Below are 18,880 nucleotides of genomic sequence, written 5' to 3'. Positions count from 1 at the left end.
TCGGGAAACCTTAGCCTTTGCTCTTAAGGCCTTCAACTGATTGTTTGAGGCTCACCCACCTTATGCAGAATAATCTTAAAGTCAACTGATTATAAATATTAAACACATCTAAAAAATACCTTTATAGCAATATCTAATCTAATGTTTGGCCAAACAACTAACCATAGTCACTATATTCTAGCTAGGTTGACACATAAATGAACCATTACATGTTCTAAGAAATCTTTGTCCAACTTAAGATTACAAAGGTTTTTCTTTTATTTTTTTTACTAAAAAATTGTAGTTTCAGATTTTGTATTTAGGCCTATGATCCATTTTGAGTTACTTTTTTGCCTGTGGTATAAAATAAATGTTGACATTCATTTTTGACATGCATAGTGAGGGCATATGCAAGTCCAATTGTTTCACAACATTTGTTGAAAAGACTATCTTTTCTTCATTAAATTACCCTGCACATTTGTCACTTATCATTTGACCATATATGTGAGGGTCTATTTCTGACTGTCAATTCTCTTCCATTGATCTGTATGTTTATTCTTATGCCAGTTCCAAAAGTGTCTTGACTACTGTAATTTTGAAATAAAATAATGATTCCTCCAATTGTTCTTCTTTTTCAAAATTGTTTTGGCTATTCTAGGTCCTGTGCGTCCCCATATAAATAATATAATCAGCTTATCAATTTCTGGGTGGCCATGTCAGTTACTGCTAATGTTGTGCAGGTTCATGTCCAGGGCACAGATGTGTTTAGAGAAGTGAAGTCCAATCTGTTCTGTTGGCCACTAAGTGCATTATTAGCGGCCTGGGGAAGGGGGGGAACTGTGAGAGGGATGACTTGGGCTCTTGGGGCTATGAAAGTTGTAGGCAGTGGCTCATCACAGACTTGATTCTGCCCATAAAAGAGGTAGAAAGGCTGTTACAGAAATGGGTCATTCTCTGTTCATTTGCATCATTAACTTAAATTATTGGCTTTCACCCTTTCCCCCCTCCAAAAAGTATGAAATCTCATTCGTTCTCCTTTATTTTGTTAGTAATTTAGTTCTCCTGTCCTCTTCCTGGTCGTCATTTCCCCCCTGCTACTGAGCAGTGAGCTGTATTTAAGTATCCCTTTAATTCATAACTCAGAAACCACTGTTCAGCACCTTTTATGCATAAAACAGCTAAGAATTCACAGGGTATACTAATCCAATGAGAGAAAGAGATGTGCTGATCCTAATAAAAGGCGATGTATTAAGTCAGGGACGAAGATCCTTTTTTCATACATAGCTTTTAAAAAATCTTGTAAGAGTGGAATTGCATGATTTGAATTTCAAAGACACAATTAATGTTCCTTAATGTTTCTCAGTTTGTTCCCAAGTATATTTTAGGACAAAGGAAGAATAAAAGTTAGCCGTTTCATTACCAGGTCACTGTTGTTCTTTTCCTAATATTTTCCAAACACTTCATATCCAAAGAACAAAATTATAAGGGTGATGCAAAGAAAGGATGCTCAATATATCTCCTGGCTTTGGGGTCTATTAGCTTTCAGAAAAGAAAGAGGAATGCCCTCTACCCAACGTCATTGCGTCTCCCACTCTCCTCTACCCTACCCAATGACCACCCAATCTGTCCATCTTTCTGTTCTCATATACATTTGAGCATTGGAGGGTTTCTCATAGAATTCCAAGATGGAAGTAGCTCATCAATGTACAACTTCTGTAGGAAGTGTGCTTAAAGCTTGATCCAATCAAGTAGATATAGTTTTGATGAATAAAATAAAAGGCAAAAGCTTGGATTCGATATTAAGATTCAAATTCATATTACTATAAGTAAGGTCCCATAATAATGTTCAGACCCAGCAATCCATATATCTACAGCAATTCTTAATTAAAATCAAGTCACTATTAAGTTTTGTGTTGTTAAACTGTGGCCTTTGACAAGTTTAATACTTTGGCTCATAAATCATCTTAAGCTTCCTCAGGACAGTTTACTGTTGACTTGTAGGAACTTATTTTTAATTATAGACAGAACCTAAATCTCTATGATAAAAGAGTTTAGCACCCATCTTCACTATTTTTTCTAAGTTCTATTTTAAAGATCAAGATTGAGAAAGAACTCTCTTTTCTCAAATAAGGTTGAACATACATATATATAAATATGTATTTATAAATATTCTCAGTACACCTACTTTCACTCTGATTTATGCCTTTCTTTAGAAAAATGCAATTAGTCATCAAGTGGGAGGGGATCATGGGGAAATAGAAGATGGCCTTGGTTAAAAATCTAAGTGATAGCAATAGCTTTTGCTTTCAAAAAAAGTCCCATATTATTGAGTTTTCTTATTAACCTGTCTAGGTCAGTATTTTGCAACATGGGAAGTCTTAATACCATATTCCCTCTCCTTATTTTCTTTTATTCCAAAGATTCTATCTTTGATGTGGGCTAGACTTTCTGGTGCCTATTTTTAAGATTTCACCTTCTCATTTTACTATGATTCCTTCCCATTGAGAACAGCTGTCTTATATCAGAGTAGCATCATTTTCTGTGAGATCAAGACTCTTGATCTAGAGGAGGAGCTAAGTATTGGGAGAAATGGCTAATGACTACCATTTTAGCCCCGTCTCCCCAAATGTATGTTGTTCAAGGTAGCAGGAGCCTAGTGGGGACCCAGGCCTGCTTGGGAACATATGCTCTAGATCAAATAATAGTCCTAGCATCAGACTAAAATGTAGAAAGGAGTGTGTTCAGGGTGCTATATGTTTCTTGTATATTCTTTTAAGTTAAAGACAAGCCTTAACTCATTAAATAAAGCAAGTTATTTGATGGCAAACTGTCTTCTGAGCGATTGTTTTTATATACAGTTCTTTTAAAGAAGTACTACTTTAATTCTATTAAATGTTCTTATGTCTTTATAGTACCTAAACTCAAATGATTAGCTCCCCATTAGCCATAGGGTGTCTTTTAGCAATAAAGTTATTCTGTTATAACATGATATATACAAAAGGGTTTGTGTTCTGCAAATTCACACATTTGAAACAATAGGGCCTATGGGAAGATAATTTTAGGGGCCGACCACTCAAAACCCATGTAACTTTACATCCAGAGCCCTAAGGAAACAATAATTGGGGACTTTGGAGATAATTTGGACAGCATAGACAGTAGGATGCTCAAGGGATGTGAAAATTCGCAAAGACAGTTGATTAGAAATGCTGGCTTGTGGGCACTGGGAAAACTCGGGTGTTAATAGAACTGTGAGCACAGGAGAATCCTGCAAGGCTGGGGTGAGCTCCCTGGGAGGAAGCTGTTAAAATACAGATGGAAGACCTCCTGGCCTGTGCAGCAGCTGGGGTGAAGGATATTTCCTTTCCTGATAAAGGTCATAATTCTATTCCCTCTTCTGTTTCCACTTGTCTATAAAAAAATCCCATATGAATCAACATAACAATCAACACATACTGATATCACTCCCTTATTCACCAATTGTTTATGAGCTAATTTAGGGTTAGTAGAAACACAGATCATAGATAAAAAGACTGGGCTGAATTTTTTTGTAATTGAGAGCAGTTCTCTCCCTGCTGTGTAGCAGAATTCTGAGCCTGGCTCCTCTATGACTACAATTAAATAGCCCCTAAGCTGAGACAAAACATTCTACCAGGAAAGGATGACCAAATCATTGGCAAGTGAATATTTTCCTCTGTTGTGGCTTGTTGGCTGCTTACTAATTATATGAAATTTATCAAACTTAATAATTGCTAAATATTAGTTGCATTAAGTAGCAAAAAGGAAGAGAGATTGTTCTCAATCAAGAGAACAATTATTTCATTTCCTAAAAAAAGAATGTATTTCTTTTCTATTCATTAGTTTCCTAAACCTAAACCAGTTTGTCGAATGAACTTTGAAAAAATAATGATGTACATTTAAGTAGAATTTGATACCGATTGACTATCTCCCTAGGAATTTCCACCTTATGAGGGGGTCTGAGTATACCCCAGCGAGAGCAGATGATGATTTTTTAAGACATCTAGCATGAAATGTAGTAGAGAATTTCTTCTACAACTATTATTAAGAGGGAAAATTGAGCAGTGGGTTGGATTTTAAGTATATTGATATTTTAGCTTGTTACTCTTCCCAATGATATTAACATGGAAGAACATGCAAACAGTTATGGTACTTAACTCTGGCTTTTTTCCTTGATAATTTATTGAAGTCATGCCTGAGTAATCATTTTTAATAAAGGAAACATTAAATGATCATCAGAAATTTGATGCTGCATTGAAATTTCATGTTGCATTGAAATTTCATTTCAGGATAAACGTGCTTAAATTATATTCAGGGGAGGTGTCACTATTTAAGTCCACACAGATTTTCACTATTCATTTCCGTACTTATAATTCATGATCACATACAATTCTGAAGAGATAGCCTAAGTATTATTCACAAAATATTCAGTTCTACTGAACTGTAAGAGATTCTCTTTTATTGTTGTTGGGTTCAGTTTGTGATTATTTCTTCAAACTTTCCAACTGGAGAAGTTGGCAGTGGGTACATTTGTAAGGAACCCATCTCTTATTAAATACTAATCTCCCTAGTTCTCAGTTTCCTAAAAGAGGAGAGATAGCCAGATTAAATTTAACAGGACTCCAGGGATTTGTACTAAGAGTTATTAATTCTTAAAAAAAAAAAAAAAGAGTTATTAATTCTTATTTTTGTCTTTTTCACAAGGATGTGCTGCACTTTGGGGAACTGAAAATTCATTCTGGAAAGCCTCTTTGACTTTTCATATTTGTAACACAGATGTTGGTCTTCAAATTCTCCTGCCTGTTGGAGTTTTATATCTCACAAGCTATTTATATACAAACGTGTTAACTACCATTCCAGGCTTCTTTCAATCTGTTTTGAGGGTTGTAAAGGACTCTCTTTCCTATATTTTGCTTGTATTATAAAAGTGTGTAGATTATGAGTGGTTAAAAGTGAAAATTTTAGAATAAGACTCCCTGCCTGTGTTCAAACTCTCTATTATCTAGTCATGTGTTCTTGAGCAACACATATTTCAAAGTAATATTAGTACTTACCTTATAAGATTGTTGAAAAGATGAGTTAATATATATAAAAAGTGTTTATAGTGGCTAGCATATAATAAATATTATATAAATATCAGGTAATTTTATTATTATTCTTTTTCTCTAATAATATTCTTAGCTTGTGATTTTCCAAATTATGTCATAGAAGTCAGTGGTAAAAAGAAGAATAAATAACCTGTTAATAAAAATTAACTACCCATCTCCCTTCATTACTTATATGCTTACAGGGAGGTGCCTTTATTTTTTAAAATTATTTTCTCAGAACTCAGCTTGTTCTGCCTTGAAATTTTAAGAGATGTCGCCAGGTTGCTTTTTCAAAATGGCTGGAACAATCTACATTTCTACCAGTGAGAATAAATTTTTCCTTATGTGACATAAGGAGGTATACCTTGCAATTCATTACCCCTCTTCTCAGATGTGTCTACTCTGATATACACTCAGCCTATTTTTTGAGATTTTTGACTTGCATGATTGCATATATTTTTATTTCTAGAAGCCAATTGTTTTCAAGTTTGTATTCTTATTTGTGAAAATTTTCTTGAGTGTGTTGATCTTTGCAATTTTATTTTTATGTCTTTAAATATTTTATACAAAGAAATTCTGAGAGTGTTAATGTCTTTAGCCCTTGGTTTTCTAAATCTGTTGTTTCATATGTTGATGTGATGTCATATTAATCTGTGGGAGTCCTGAGGTCCTAATTAGGGATACTTTCCTTCAAAGGGCATTTGACCCCACTTTTGTCATTGTTTATGTTATTGGGGAGCATTCCTATCTCCTATTTCACAGGCCTCTTTGGGGGCTTTTGCATTAGATTGGGAGTCTCAGAATCAACTCTCTTTGTCATTGCTGATCCAAAGGTCCAGATGTTGGTTTGGAACTCAGTTTTCATGCAAACTTATTCCTCACCATTGTCCATAGATCTATCCTGGCTTCCCTTCACATTGACTCTTCTTCACATGGGCTGTCATGCTAACTTCCCACTACTAAAGTCCTGGCTCCCGCATTTTGGGGACCAGCTTCCAGAATCCTGACCATATTCCTGCATAGCTCAGAAATACACTTTGGCCAACAATACTAGGAGCCCAGGTTCCCTGTGCTTCCAGGCTCAGTTCTAGTTAGTTGTTCTGTTTATCCTCAATTGGTGGGATAATTCCTGGAAATCCCTTCCACCTCCAGTGAAACTAGAGATGCCCCTAAGAATGCATCTTATCAAGAGTCTAGCTGTATTTGGGAAGGGGTGGTATAACTCAGCTCCCAGTTACTCATGATGTTGAAGCAGAAATCCAAGCTTTTTGGGTTTTGCCTCAAATTCCATCCTAACCCTTGAATCCTTGCTGCTGAAGTACCTCATCTACTATGCCTTCCCCCATTACTCTTTTATCCTTTTCTTGATCCTTTCAGTCTTACTTCATTGTTGACTCTAATATGTACTAAGTGGTTCTTTAGAGAAAATCAGAATAATTCATTGTTGATTTTATTTTTCATATCTGTGCATTTTCTTGGGAAAGCATGTATCATATGAAATTATTTACCTATGCCAGAAATGCCATGGTCTTTCCTAGTAAGCAGAATATCCTAGATTAAGATTGATGAGAGATTCAGCATTCCTTAAATAATGAAAAAAAGAAAGAAAGAAAAAAGGCTAAGGAGTAAAGCACTAGTGGTCCTCAATAGAAAGCAGAGTTCAACAAATATTGGCCTCATGACTACAAAACATCCCTAATGTCTTCTAGCAACAGCCACTAAATATATATATGTTATATTTTTGTTAAGCCAAGTTTACAAATGGTTCTGAAATCCAAATAGGAATATTTGGATTTTCCCAAAATGTCCTCTACTTATTCCTGGGACACACACACAGGCGCATACACACCCTCATTTGATACTCTCAAAGTGAAGGATCCCTGCTGTTTTCATATGCTGCTACCATGTTCTTCTCTCTCTCCCTTTCTTCTTGTGCACATCTGCCCCCCGCGTTTTCATTAGAAAGAGATGCTTGCCATGAGAATGCCAGTGCCTGAGCCAGTAGTATGGGATCTGCAGCTTGGTTTGCAGTAGTCTGGATTCCATGCAGGGACTAAGAAAATGCTCCTTTCCACCAAGCTGTGAGTCCCAGTCAGCTCTGCCTGTGCCCTGTGTCTTACAGAGGGCTCACAGCTCCCACAGAACCATTCCATCTCTCTTGGCTCTCACATTGACCTGCCTCAAATTGTCTCACAAATCAGTCCGACTGGCATCTCGTCCTTTTCTCTAGTGACTAAAACCTACTCCAAGGGGCTGGTCAGAGAGGTCCCTACTGCCCTCGTGCTTCTCCCCCTTCTGTCTTCAACAGTTAACAATCACAATGCCCCTGTAAATAGCAGTGGCACTTATAAGATCCTGGGCTGAAGTGGAAAGGGGAGGGGCACAGCTTGAGTGCACCAATATTGTTTGAAACCAGACTCAGGTGGCTAAAGTATCCTTTTACTAAAGTTAAACAAGTATTTAATAAGCTAGCTTTAGCATTCCATTCCTTTATTGCCTATGCTGATAAACTCAGCCACCAATAAGGGAGCAGTGACATCATCAATAAAGAACACTAGGGCAAAATGGGACAATCACTTTTTTTTTTTTTGACAGGAAAGTAGGATTTATGGGTGGGCACGAGTAAGGAGGGGGCAGCGCCGAAGCTCTCATGAGTGCAGGGTCCGCCACGTGTCCAGGGGCCACGAGTAGGGATGTATTTGACCCCACAGCCGTCCGTGATGAGCCACTTTTCTGCCACCATGTTTTCAAATTCATCTGCATTAAACTTAGTAAATCCCCACTTCTTGGAGATGTGGATCTTCTGGTGGCCAGGGAACTGAATCTTGGCCCTGTGGAGGGCCTTAATCACATGCTCCTTGTTCTGCAGCTTGGTATGGATGGACATGATGACTTGGCCAATGTGGACCCTGGCCACTGTGCCCTGGGGCCTTCCAAAGTCACCACACATACCTGCATGGAGCCTAGACTGGGGACAGCATGCCAGTCATGAATGTCCACTGGAAAAAGCTGTCTCCAAGTTCCCTTAGGGCAAGCGGTACAGGCAACAGGCTGCATACACTACCGAGGAGGGTGCTGTTTGCAGCCATTGCACACCAGGCCCCCATGGAGAAAAGAGCACAGTCTGCTTAACTGGCTGCAAAGGGACAGTTACTTTTGAACAGAGTTATTTGATAACAATGAATTAAAGGTCCCAAATCTCGTTTTATATATATATATATACACACACACACATAAATATACATGGATATAAATTCTTAGAAAGAGACATTTTGAGTATTTCTTATGCTTATGATCTAAAGATTATTCAAAATTAAAGAAAAAAGAATTAACATTGTTAGACTGTATGTGTATGCATATATATACATGCATGTACAGCGGTCTATGACATGATCATCTGTTACACATTTACATATACTAGTATATATATACTCACACATTTCAATAATAACATGTCTTGTATTTGAAAACATGAATTTCTGAAGGAGTCCTAAGCATAGACAAGTAAAAAATAAATAAAGCTAAGTTTTAAATTGAAAATTGGAAGAAAATTTCAAATTTTTATTCACACCAGTTTGAAAGTAATAAGAATCTAGAATAGATGACATATATACTTTAAGTTTATCAATGCAGCAAAGTTTATTGAAATTCTGCTCAATGCTAAATCTGACAATGAGGGACAGTATTGTTTCCCCTACCTTCATCCCTCTCTTCTTCCTCTCTTCCTTTCTTTCCTCCATCACAAATGATTTCAAGGACACTGGTTGAAATTCTGATTTACATTCTTCTCATTTATCACACTGTATGTTTTTTACATATAAAAATATTTTGGCTTTTTTTGATAATTTATTTTAATTAATGCTTCAACCTTTAGCTGTACAATTTTGTCCTTTAATAAATATTTGCTGGATCTTGTGTTAATATAACTTTAAAAAGATTTTTGTCTTTCTAAGTGTTAAAGTAGTATGTGCTACATAATAGAAAGTTTTAAATTTTAAAATTTAAATCCAGAGAGCCCAGTGATAAAGAAATGGTTATGAAAATATGATATAGCCAGATATTGGGATGTTGCACAACTACTAAAGTAGTTTTTTTTATATATATAATAAACTGTTAAATATAAGATGGTAAGTGGAAAAGGACATAAAGTGGTATATGTGGTGTACTTTATATTTCAGTAATATGCACCTATTTCATTATAAAGATATTTGTGCATTTATGTGTATTTAGAAAAGTTTATTAAGGATACATGAATATAATGCTTTGGTCTCAGTATTCAGCCAAAATCTGCTATTGGGTTTCATCGTTGAGTTTTGGAAGTTCAAAGACCCACTTAAGTGTCACTTATGAAAGCCCTGAACTTTACATAATCATTGATCATTTGATCATATTGGTTATCGTCATAGATAAGCATCATGACAATATCAACAGTGCATATAAAGCCCATCTTTGGGGTTTGTCATTTAATATCTGATTATCTGAATATCCATTTCAAATATAGGTAAGGATTTTTGATGAAACTTCTGTTAAATCTTTATGTGCTTTATACAAAAAAATTCAATTTTTCTGGGGGAGTATGAAGTATTTATTGTAACCATCAAATGCAGCACTAATTAATTATTCTGAAACTGTTAATTCCACATATGTAACCATTTATTGAGAACATTCAAATGTTTAAATTTATCAAGAGATAGATTGGCAATAGGAATGTTAAAAGAGAGGGCATAGATAACTTAGCTAGATAACTTTTGGAAGAATATATATATTTTAAACCAACTAATGCTTATAAAACTCTAAATAACATACTGCAAAATAAGAGGTATTAATCTACATTATAATACCAATGTCTATCTTTGCAGATGTTTTAACCACAGTGTATGTGGTTAAAATTCAATATTTATACATTAAACAAAACAAGAACGCTACATGATTCTTAGATATTTAATTCCATTTAGCCCAAGACTTTCTAGCAAAGAACTTGTTTTGTAATTTCTAATTTATTGTGCTGATGAAATAAAAGTAGAATGCCAACTCTACCACTCAACATTTCATGAGAAGGAAAAACATAAAAACCATATAAATGATAAATCATTTTTAATAAGACTTTTTAAGAAAGATTATACAGAGAACCAAAAAAAAAAAAATAATGGAGTGTTAGGAAATAACTGAGTTACTCTTAAATATCTTGCTTCTTCACTGATTTCATTTGACAGTGAACATCTATTTTCTGCTCTGAAAGTGCAGTATATTGACTGTAGCAGCAACCTGGGAGCTGACAGCGAGGAGAAATTATTGTTCCTGTACCACAGCTGTGAAGCCTTAAAAATTTAACCACTAAAACTTTTGGTAAGCTAGTTGAACTAAAATATGATATTTTGGTAATGTTTCCGGTTTACTCTTGATCTCAGCCAGTCATTACAGGATGTTGATATTCCAGGTTAAACAGAGCATTATAACCTCTGGCTTTTGGCATTTGGAAAAATGTATGTTCAGAGCCTCTCTGAATATACATATTCATAGAAATTATTTATTAGTTTTATCTCTGGACCTTAATGTGTATTTTAGTTCTTTCTTCTTTCCACAACACCAGAGAATCTCCATTCACCTCCAGGATGCCTTTGGAAAACCACAGGAATTATTTCCCAGTCATTCTCTTTAGCTTGGGGTTTCCTACCAGGAGGCTGAATGTGGAATGGCATTGAAATTCTGCGAGAACTACACACAGGTTAAAATGTTGCGCAGATTTGAGACATGCATGAAAAGGAAATCTACTAAAATGAAAGCAGAGGTCATATTAAGGTGATGAGTACTTTTTCTCTTTTCATTAAATAACATTCCTATAATTGGTTTAATAAAATTTCCAGAAGAACAAAAATAACATAAGTCAGGAAAGAAGAAATACTTAGGTGTTTAAAAAGTGTCAGTGTTGCTTCTTGACAAAGTTTTGGAGTAGAAATTCTATCATAGATATACAATTATGGTAATTACATGGTTTTTCCTTTTTTGTATTTTAAAACCACAGCAGTACCGCAACATTTGGAGTAGTGAACGAGCCTGAGTAACTTTAGAGGAAGGTTTGTGTCAGTAAATGGCTCCATTTGCATCTCATGGATAGAGTTTAGTGTATTTCAGTGGGAAATCATATTGCTGCAAATTAGATACTGTAATTAGATATTTTTCCCAGCTTTAATTTTCATAATGAAAATATGGTTAACTCCAGGGCTTCCCTGGTGGCGCAGTGGTTGGGAATCTGCCTGCCAATGCAGGAGACACGGGTTCAAGCCCTAGTCCGGGAAGACCCCACATGCCCTGGAGCAACTAAGCCCGTGCGCCACAACTACTGAGCCTGCGCTCTAGAGCCCGCGAGCCACAACTACTGAAGCCCACGCGCCTACAGCCCGTGCCCCACAACAAGAGAAGCCACCACAATGAGAAGCCTGTGCACCGCAACGAAGAGTGGCCTCCACTCACCGCAAGTAGAGAAAGCCCGCGCACAGCAATGAAGACCCAATGCAGCCTAAATAAATAAATAAATAAATTTATAAATAAATTACAATTTATCACAGCATATTACTGGGTTACCAGCAGTAACCAGCTAATCCCTGGCGTTTATGGCTCCCTCTACAGGACACAAAGAAACTTTCCTTCAGCAGCTCGGTGGAACCCTTTAAAAAAAATATATATATATATGGTTAACTCCACATCTAAATTTACTTTCATTTTCCTGGTTTTAAGAGCAGGCTTTAAGACACAACTTGTATTTTCAGTTGTGCTCATTGAAAATATCTATAACTTCATGGAAGAATGTTCTATATTTACAGTTGGCAAAGCAACTGAACTAGAAAATCTAATGTTATGATGTTATGTTTCTGCTGATTTACTGTCACTTTAATGGTATGTTATCACAATCCTCTTACACTTTTATAGTCTAGGGTAGTTTTAGGTTAACACACATTTAATGAAAAGTGAAGTGAATGGTACCAGGCATATGCAAATATAACTGCTATCACCTGAGTGAATTGCCTCAATATTACACATAGAGCTTTATGAAATTCAATCCTGTGTTGTTATAATTGAGAGAGCAGAATTTTAGATTCATAATAGGTTTGAGATGAGATAGAAAACAAGTTTGTTTGATATTCGATGCCTCGTTTAATGATATATTTGCCCTTGTTCATGGGCAACCAGGGCTGAGGGTGCAGGGTGGGACAGATGTTCTTTCCTCTTTTGAAGCAAAAACATTTTCCTCTTCTTCTGGGGGAGAGGAGAGAACTTCACAGAGGAAGAGACAGATGAACTTCACAATGTCAAATGATAATGCGCAACTATGCAAAGAGAAGTGAGGGTGCATTTTTGAACAAATTATTTATCCACTATTAACAGTCCCCTCTCAAAAGTTTCTTTTTCTCTTTTATTGTTTAAATTTGTCTAACCATACGTTTGAAGGGGGAAACCACTGGAAATACGGACTTACTTTATAAGAAGTCATCTATATAAAAGAAAATATAAGAAATAGAGCATCTTAACTGACTTGGTAGGTAGGTGAATTGTATGGAACCCTGGTCTTTGTGCTCGTGCAGAAGAGACCTATGCTCCAAACTAGATTCCACTACTTTTCCTTAGAGGAGGTCTTATTTGCCTCATTATTTGCACAACATAGGGTCATCTGAGATTGTCTCAAAGGTCACCTGGAAGTCTTTCATTCTATTATTCAGAATAAAGCCTTGAATTCAAGGATAAGCTTACAAAGTCCTACATCTGCGGGGCTCATATCATTTTACTTAACCATCTTCATCTCCTCTGATGAAATGAAAGTTTTTAACTTTTTTCAATTTCTTTAAATATCCCAGCCTCCTTCGATGCTAGTCGAAGCTTTAAAAGAGCAGATGTGGGAAAAGAGCAGGTTGAATAAGTGCCTTTAATTTATAAGAATAAAAAAGTCATTTTAGTTTAAAGAATATATCAATAAGACAATCAAATGAGCAAATAAAAACAGAAAGACATTATGATTCCACCTTTCCTCACCTGTAAATAATCAGACTAGTATAGAAATCTCATTTGCAAATTATGCCTAGCCCACATTCTGAAGGAAAACTCACTCATATATTCTAATTCTTGTTTTCTTCTTTGCTTAAAGAGTAATTATAATTGGGGGAAGCCAGAACCCTGGCTTTGGATCTGGAAGAGTTAGCAATATTATCCACTGCCACTGTGTTTTTGTGTCCAGACTGAGCTACTTCTGATCTTGGGAAAAGCAGTCTGTTTACAGGAACTTTGGAGGTAGGGGTGGAGATTTGAGTGACTAAGTCCTGTCTGCAAAATGGATCTGTGATTTTTATTGCTTAAAAAAGAAGAGGAAGAAAGTGAAAATAAACTTCTATTAATATTTCTGCAGCTAGAATTAGCTGATTGCATTTGCATTTGAGGTTCACAGCTTTCTGCTTTTAGAAACCACCAACAGTCTACTTGGCTACACAAAAGTAAAACAATATCTATTCAAGAAAAGCAACATTTGTGACAGTCAAGCATAACCTGTTTTGCACCAAAATGTGAAAGGATTGTCTTCCGTGAATGAAGAGATATTTATGATGCGAAATTATTTTTGGCTTCTTCTAGTTGAGGCCAGAGGCTGAGATTTGAAGTCTGGAGTCTGAGAGACAGAGAGCAGCAGACAGCGGGTGCTACTTGAGATAGATGGGAAAATATCAATAATCCAGCACAAGGCCTAAGAGAGGACATAGCCAAGCAGAAAAACTGGTAGAGGAGGAAATGCTAGTTGGGGCAATAACTTGGAAAAAATATTCAGGTTTCAATTTCCTTCCCTGCCCCATAATTCCATTATAGGAAAACCTTAACAGCATTTATTGAACACTTAGCTTTTTGTTAGGTGTGTGCTGAGGAATAAAAGGGAAGGGCATCAGTTAGCAGTCTGGAGCAGAGTGAACTGGGCAGAAGGGTGGCACATGAAATGGTATGTGAAGGGCAGAGGTGATATACAGAGAAAGGTGGAGTAAGATGGGCAATAATGATAATATTAACGTTTGGCAAGAATTTAGTAGGTGTCATGCATTTTCCTAGGTTCCACAGGGACTCCTGAGGGGCCCAGAGAATATTTTGGGGAGGGGCCTAGACTTCCTGTAACAACACAGTGTGTGGCTTGGTGTACTACTAATGGGCTGTTAAAGGGAAGGTGAGCCTCCAGAAGCCTAGAAGCCCCAGGGAACCTCAGCGTGGCTGCTCTTATACATTTACATCAAAGGACAGCACTCATATACACAGTCTTTGCTACTTTATTTCCAGAATAGGACTTCAGGCAGTGGGGAAACAGTCAATGACATGGAAAACAATCCTATTATCTGTTGAAAGAGCTAATGCTATCTGGTCACAAAACCCAGAATCAAAAGATCAGAATTCCAGTTCAACTCTATAACATATTAGCTATGAGCTCTGGGGCAAACCTCATGACTTGCTCGAGTTCCATTTTTCATACCACAGAAGCTAAGAAGATGAAATGAGATTGTATGTAGAGATGCTAAATGTAAAGTCCCATAAAATGTTAGCCATTTTCATACTCTTCTTTTTATCCCTTTTTCTAGTTTTATCATAAAATATTAGTGGAATGATAAGTTTGCGGAATAGAATGAGCCAGGAATGAAATTAGTGAAAATGCTAAATTAAGAGCAGTGCTTACCCATAATATTCTGAGGGTTCCCCCTCAATTCTTCAAGCACTGGGAAAAATATTTAGTAAATCTTACAAAGCCACATACCTTAGTTTCCTCTTTGAAAAGATGTTTTATGTTGACTATTCATGGCAGTACTTTTCCAGTTTTTAATATTACCAAGTTATAAAATTTAAAAGAGGAGATAAAACTCTGATTAACCATTGAAAATCTAGTTGAGAAGTATTGGTTAAGAAAGAAAAAAAGCAAATATATATATGTTTCTTAATAAGGACTATTATAGAGTAAAATATAAAAATTAATAACAATGAAAATCAGAATGAGATCCAGGAGTAAAAATATTTAAAGGACACCCTTTTCCCTATTGGCCATGAAAAACCTACAGTATCTAGTGTATACCATACCAGGGGCATGTCGAAAGGGTTAGTTACTTAACAAAACAAAATAAAATGTCTGAAATTCTTTTTAAATAGTTTTAAATAGTAAGATTCTTGGCTCCAAATCAGAAAACCTCAAAGTAAAACTCTCCTCTTTCCAGAATCTAAATTAATTAATTGGTCATTTAAGATTCAGAACTCTAAGAAACAGACATTAGCCAAAGAGTTTTTCAACAGTCATTCTATTTTCAGATAAAATTTCGATATTTATTTTTAGATCAATTTTTAAATAAAAATTAGGAGATCCAAAAATTTTAGTGGCTTGCTGGAGATCACTGAAGTAAACAGCGAAAATATAAGGACTGTAATCCGCATCTCCAGACCTATCCTCCAATGCTTTTTCCATTATATTTCATAACCTCTTCATATCCATATATTTCATATAGTTCTTAATATAGTAGAGTCTACCCCACCAGCTTTCTATATTTATTTCTATCATTTAAGGAATGCACTCCTTTTCTAGATTAATGTTTTACAAAAGAAAATAATGAATTTCTTTGGCATTTGTGAGGAAAGGATTAATTTATTGAAGACAATATCTCTACAGGTTGGTGCCCCAGAAAGAAGTTGACCTCCTACAAAACTCCATGGAAACTAACTACAGCCAAGTGCATGGAACAGTCAGGTTGACCAGAAGGCTTGGAATCTGTCCTGGATCACAGTGGTACTCACCTGAGCAAGTATGCTGAGCTGGTGGGGTAGAGATGGAGCCACGTTATATTGTTGTTGTATTACAGCCTCTGATCACACGGTGGAAGTGTTGAAATTTTCTTCATCATAAAGTTCAAAAACCCCACAGCCCTGGATCAGAGTCTCTCTTCCAGAGTCTGCCATTCAGTGCTGTTACATTGCTGTGAGCTGCACTAGTGTGTGTGGGACAGTGAGGGGCCCAGGTACCTACCTTTAATCCTGTCTCTGTAGTGTTTACTCCAAAGGATCTCCTCCAAGAGGCCTGGCAAGTGTGCTGCTCAGCATTTGCTTTTGTATTATAGTCTGGTCTTCAAGAGTTCTATCTATGTATGTGGTTGTGAAAATCAAACCAATAGATATTGCTTCATATCTCAATAAGTATCCCTTGTAATGGTTTTATAAATATGTTATATATACATGTATATATAAAAATTATATTACACCAGTATAATATAAGTATAGTAGGTTGAACCATATCAAATTCTAATATTAAACCATTTTTCATTTACAAAACAATAGTAATTTCATATTACCATCATTAGAAATTTTTTCATCCAGGGTAATGTAAACTTCAATTACTCAGACTCTTTTTTTTTTTTTTTTTAAATTAAAGAAACATTTCAACGTTTACTATTAAATATAAGAAAAATAAACATGTATAGGCACAGTTCATATTAACAAATGTTAGCATTTTGCTATATATATATTTATTTTCTTTAGGAAAAAATAATACAGGTAAAATAGAAGTGTTACCAAATCAAACTTGGATATGCTCGCCTGCACACAGTAAAGCCAACCTACTGACACTGGGTTGTAGTGAAGGAAAACGTAGTGTTTATTGTAAGGCTCCAGACAAGGAGTCTAGGGCAGCTCATGCTTAAAAAGCCCAAACTCCCTGTTGGGTTTCAGGGAAGGAGTTTTTAATAGGCAAAATTTGCAGGGAGGGCTTCAGGGTGTGTAACCCTCCTCTTATTGGTTGGTGGTGAGGTAACAGGGTGGTGTTCCAGGAATCTCAATCATCAGCCTCTGGTTCCAACCAGTCTGGGGTCCATGTGCCTGTGCTCAGCCTGAAGTTACCATCCTCCACCTGGATGGGGGCCTTAGTTCCTGTACAACTCAGAGATATGTATCAGATTGTTATGTACACCTCAGGAGGAATCAGGACCAGACCCCCATTGTTGCACTATTGTTTCTTCTGCACTTCCCTAATTAGTAACTGTTTGGATCTGCCGTTTGGAACTCAGGGAAGGTCTAGGAGGCTGAAACTTTTTTTCTATAAACAAGAAATGGCGGACACAGAAAGGCCTTCTTACCTGGGGGGGCCCACTGGGTCCTGCTCAGTTTTAGAAGGTCACTTCCTGTCCCTTATTGACTCTTTTCTTTTCCTGTTGTCAACCTAGAGAGAGAAATTCTGAAGGAGTCTCTGAGATAAACAATATTATCTTCTTTTGTTATCATACTTCTATGAAAAATATGTAGTATTATTTTATGTTTTAATAATTCTTACATTCTTGGGTGTGATGGTGATATTGTGGTTGTGCAGAAAAATGTCCTTGTTTTCTGGATATATATTATATTTAGATATGGAATGCCATGAGGTTTGCAAATTACTTTCAAATTGTTCAGGAAGATGTGTGTACACACATGTGCATGTGTGTAGAGAAATAGCAAATGTGACAAAATGTTAACAATAGGTTATTTTAGGTGAAGAGTTTAGGAGTGTTTATCTTAGTATTCTCTCAATTTTTTCTGCAAATTTAAAAGAAAAAGTAAAAGCCTTAAGAATTTTAAAGCACTGTGTAACTGAATCACCTAATACGAAATGCATGTGAGATAATTTAGTTTAACTTTCTCTTTCAGCAAACAATAACTTTACACTAAATGCTAATCTTAACAATGTGAAAATAGTGTTTTTCAATGTAAAATGGTGCATCCGCTTCAGAAAACAAGTTTTTCAGTTCCTCAAAATGTCAAGCCTGTGGCTACCATATGACCTAGCAATTGTAGATTCCTAGGTATATACCTAAGAGAAATAAAAACATATGTCCATTATTTCTAACATCCAAAAAGTGGAAATAACCCAAATGTCCATCAACTGATGAATGGATAAAAAATGTGTGGTATATCCATACAATGAAATATTCAGCAATAAAAAGGAATGATGTACAGATACATGCTACTCCATGGACGAACCTAGAAAGTATTATGCTAAGTGATAGAAGTCAGTCACAAAAGACCATGTGTTGTGTAATTCCATCTATATGAATATTCCAGACTAGGCAAATATATAGAGACAGAAAGTACATTAGTGGTTGCTTGTGTTATGGAGTCCAAGCCCGTACTGCTTGCTGCATGACAGGCCGATAAATCTAGAGACAAGGTGTTGGGGCAAAGAATAGTGACTTTATTTGGGGAGCCAGCAGATAGAGAAGATGGTGGACTAGTGTCCCAAAGTAATATGTTGCCCAGGTTTGGATGATGCTAACTTCTTTTATAGAACAAGAGGGGTCAGAGGAGAAGAGGTAAAGGGAAAAAAGGGTAAGTTGCAAATATTTCGGAGGGGATGTGTTAATTTCTTCTTTCTTGCAGCCATTCATAGGTAGGCCTGGTCAGAATGTTTCCCATGAGCCAAACAAAGGTACTTTATAGCCTCCTGCTCAGGCATGGGAAGCAGGGTTCCTGGAGGTGGGCCAGTATGTATACTTTAAGCTACAGGCAACATCCCTTTAGTGAATAACTTGTAGCAAAAGCAATAGAATACAAAGCTTGAAGTAAAAGAAACAGATCCAATATAGAGTCAGATTTGTTCTTCCCTATTCCACTTGGGACTGTTGGGTGGGGAGGTGGATATGAAGAGTGACTTCTAATGGAATAGAGTTGCTTTTGGGGGATGATGAAAATGTCCTAAAATTAGATAATGGTGGTGATTACACAACTCTGTGAATATGATAGAAACCACGAATTGTACACTTTAAATAGATTAATTTTAT

The 18,880-nt window shown here is 36.2% G+C and overlaps 1 non-coding gene across 1 annotated transcript; it reads right to left on the bottom strand.

The window, feature by feature from the left end:
- Window positions 1-8,088: 8,088 nt before the first annotated feature.
- On the bottom strand, window positions 8,089-8,223 carry LOC137766851 (small nucleolar RNA SNORA70). Its single transcript, XR_011074385.1, has one exon. It is a non-coding gene; the product is annotated as a small nucleolar RNA SNORA70 (small nucleolar RNA).
- Between the last annotated feature and the right edge of the window lie 10,657 nt (window positions 8,224-18,880).

Source organism: Eschrichtius robustus, chromosome 6, assembly GCF_028021215.1.
Source record: "Eschrichtius robustus isolate mEscRob2 chromosome 6, mEscRob2.pri, whole genome shotgun sequence".
Taxonomy (NCBI): Eukaryota; Metazoa; Chordata; class Mammalia; order Artiodactyla; family Eschrichtiidae; genus Eschrichtius; species Eschrichtius robustus.
This window is presented reverse-complemented; position numbering and strand designations above follow the sequence as displayed.